The following is a 3708-nucleotide window of genomic DNA, read 5'->3' on the forward strand; positions in this document are numbered from 1 at the left end:
ATACTTAAGAGATCTTTAACATTCTTGGAGTTAATTAGATCAGAGTTTGACTTCATCCATTCTTCACTTAAGAAGGGGTTAAATACCCTGGCTGGGGAGGAGTGGTAAGTGAGAGATAAATACTGCTTCCTTGCTTCACTTATCATGGAGTTAAGTATGCTTGCTGGGGAGGTAGAGGGGGGAGAGCTATAGTTTGAGATAAAATAGGCCAGGGGGGAGGGACACAAAAAATTCAAGAAATGGTATGATTTTGGAAAATATATTGGTTCATGAGGAGGACTGTGTGTATTTGTAGGTATTTGAAAAGGGGGTAAAATAAAAAATTACTAAAATAAAAAGTTGATGGAATTTGAGACAATGCAGTTTATCATCAAGTAAATAATTTGTGATGCTACCTTGAGAACAATATAAGCTTATCAAGCAATCAAATAATCAAACTGTGATTGAAGGTACATGAGGGCTAGAGCTATAAATAGCACAAAGAGAGGAGTAACAAAGATTTATACTTTTAGAGTGAAAGAAGAGAGAATGTGAACTCCAAGTAACTTCTATTCAATATATTTAGCTCAAAGAAGGAATAATATATATTCTTACTTGGGTTTAAAAATCTAACCTAATATAAATGGGAAGGGGTGGTTGGGAATGGAAAGATAAGGTAAGAAGGAACTGATAAAAGGTAAAGCAAAATTACAAGTGAAATAAACTGAAAATTAAATTTTTTAAAAGAAAATTCAAAGGGAAAGGTAGTAATATTTTGTTGAGGAGGAATAAGAGAAAAGAAAAGAGAAAAGTATAAATGGAGAAAGATATCATGGAGGAAAAAAGAGAATAAGCAAGCTTAATTGTAAATGTGAATGGGATGAAATTTTCCATAAAATAGAAGCAGATAGCAGAATGTATTGAAAACCAGAATCCTACAATATATTGTTTACCAAAAAAAATACATTTGAAGCAGAGAGATACACACAGGCTAAATGTATAAGGTTGGAGAAAAATACATTATGCTTCAGTTGAAGTGAGAAAACCAGGGGTAGGTCTCCTAATCTCAACAAGTAAAAGCAAAAATCAATCTCAAGTAAGGAAACTATATCTTTTAAAAAGCACTAGGTAATGAAGTTATATCATTGCTGAACATGTATGCATCTAGTGGTAAAGCATTCATATCCCTAGAGGAAAAGCTGAGTGAATTATAAGGAGACATAGACATCAAAACTTTAATAATGGATGACCTCAATTTTCCTCTCACAGCACCAGATAGATCTAACTACAAAATAAATAATAAGGAATTGAAAAGGTAAATGAAATTTTAGAAAATTGGCATATGATAGCCCTCTGGAGAAACCATAATGAAGATAGAAAAAATACCTTTTATTCTTAGCAATACATGGTACCTATACCAAAATTGATGATGTACTAGGGCACAAATTCTTAGAATCAAATGATGAAAAGCCAAAAATGATAAATATACACTTTTCAGACCATGACACAATAAAAATTCCATGTAATAAAGGGTCATGGAAAGATTAGTCAAGAACTAATTGGAAATTAAATAACTTTATCTTAAACAATGGATGGATCAAACAACAATTAATAGAAATAATCAATAATTATTTCCAAGAAAATGATAAAAAAAAATGAGATATACCAAAATTTAAGGGATGCAGCAAAGGCAGTTTTTTTTTGTTTCTGTTTTTTGTTTGTTTCTGTTTTTTAGGGGTTTTTTTGCAAGGCAAACTGGGTTAAGTTTTGATAAGAGTAATGTTGACTCACTCATCCTCACTTCCCCCCCCACACACACACTTCTACTCAGATATAGAAGCTTTTTTTTTTAAGGTTTTTGCAAGACAATGGGTTGACTGACTTGCCCAAGGCCACAGAGCTAGGTCATTATTAAGTGTCTGAGACTGGATTTGAACCCAAGTACTCTTGACTCCTGGGCAGGGGCTTTATCCACTACACCACCTAGCTGCCCCTAAGGCAGTTTTGAGGGGAAATTTTATATATCTAAATGCCTATATGAATAAAATAGAGAAAGAGGAGATCAATGAAATGGATATGAAACTAAAAATAACTAGAAAAATAGAACAAATTAAAGATTCCTAATTAAGTACCAAATTATAAATTCTGAAAATCAAGGAAGAGATTAATAAAATTGAAAATAAGAAAATCACGGGGAGCACCGCCGCCTAGCTTGGGAGGCCCAACATCTGGCCAGCGGGGTGCGGCCGGGACGGACAAAGGCCGGTCTGGGCTCCTGCCACAGGCTCGGGCTGGGCAGCGCGCTCCTCCCTCTGGAGCCGGGACCCAGGACAGCAGCCCTCCTTGCCATGCCGCGGGCTCCAGCGCGGGGGGGCCAGCGGTCCGGCCATGAGCGCCCAGCACTTCTGGGACCAGCTGCCGGCCAGCAGCTCGGAGGTGGACTGGTGCGAGGACAACTACACCATCGTGCCGGATATCATGGAATTCTACAACAGGATCACCAATGTCTTATTTTTTATTTTGCCGCCGATCTGCATGTGCTTTTTCCGTCAATATGAAGCGTGCTTCAACAGTGGCATATATTTAATATGGACACTGTTTGTTGTTGGAATTGAATCAGTTTACTTCCATGCGACTCTGAGTTTCCTGGGTCAGATGCTTGAGGATCTTGCTGTTCTCTGGGTGTGGATGTGTGTGCTGGCTATGTGGTTCCCCAGAAGGTACTTACCAAAGGTTTTTAGAAATGACAGGGGAAGGTTCAAAGCTGTGGTCTGTGTCCTATCTGGAGTCACTACATGTCTTGCATTTGTGAAGCCAGCCATCAACAATATCTCTCTGATGACTTTGGGCATTCCATGCACAGTGCTGCTCATTGCAGAACTGAAAAGGTGTGACAATTTACAGGTCTATAAACTGGGTCTCTTCTCTGGGCTTTGGTGGACTCTAACTCTCTTCTGTTGGATCAGTGACCGGGCCTCTGAACTCTGGTCCTCCTTCAACTTTTCCTGTCTGCATTGTGTGTGGCACATCCTCATTTGTCTGGCTGCCTATCTGGGTTGTGTCTGCTTTGCATACTTTGATGCTGCATTAGAGATCCCAGAGCAAGGTCCTGTAATCAGATTCTGGCCTAGTGAAAAATGGGCATTCTTAGGAGTCTCTTTTGTCTCCCTCCTATGTGCCAACAAGAAATCTCCAGTCAAGATCACATGATGTAAAAGTTCAGCAGCTTTGGATTTTTCCTATTTTTTTTTTCTCACTTACTGTGCTTAGTTAATGATCATGACAGCCAGGGAGACATGAGTCTGCCTCTTTATTTGTTTGGACTTTTACACTCTTGTCTGTTCAGAACTTGTAAGAATTCAACAATGTATAGTAAGAAATGCATTTTTTCCCTGTAAGAAATGCATTTTTCCTCTTTCCCTTGGAAAGGAGGAAAATTGGGTTTTGGTGGGGTTTTTTTTTGAGAATGAAAATATAAGTAGAATTTAGGTTAGCCTTGGGAGCTTCTTCAGGTTTTATTTTTAGGTGCCCACTATCCCTTACTACTGGCTCATGAATGTTAAAACACTCTGATAATAAAATGTCTTGTTAGACCAAAGCAGCAAGTTACTAGCAACTCCTAGGGATCTTCTGTCCTTCTCTCTTCTATACCCATATTATCTTTTCAGAGCTCTTGTGGTTGGAAATGACAAACAAATGTACCTTTTGGACTAAACTTGCATCTTTGTT

At 38.3% G+C, this 3708-nt stretch overlaps 1 pseudogene; it reads left to right on the forward strand.

The window, feature by feature from the left end:
* The first annotated feature begins 2367 nt into the window (after window positions 1-2367).
* LOC141489696 (alkaline ceramidase 2 pseudogene) lies at window positions 2368-3189 on the forward strand (annotated as a pseudogene).
* The last annotated feature ends 519 nt before the right edge of the window (window positions 3190-3708 follow it).

Source organism: Macrotis lagotis, chromosome 5 (genome assembly GCF_037893015.1).
Source record: "Macrotis lagotis isolate mMagLag1 chromosome 5, bilby.v1.9.chrom.fasta, whole genome shotgun sequence".
Taxonomy (NCBI): Eukaryota; Metazoa; Chordata; class Mammalia; order Peramelemorphia; family Peramelidae; genus Macrotis; species Macrotis lagotis.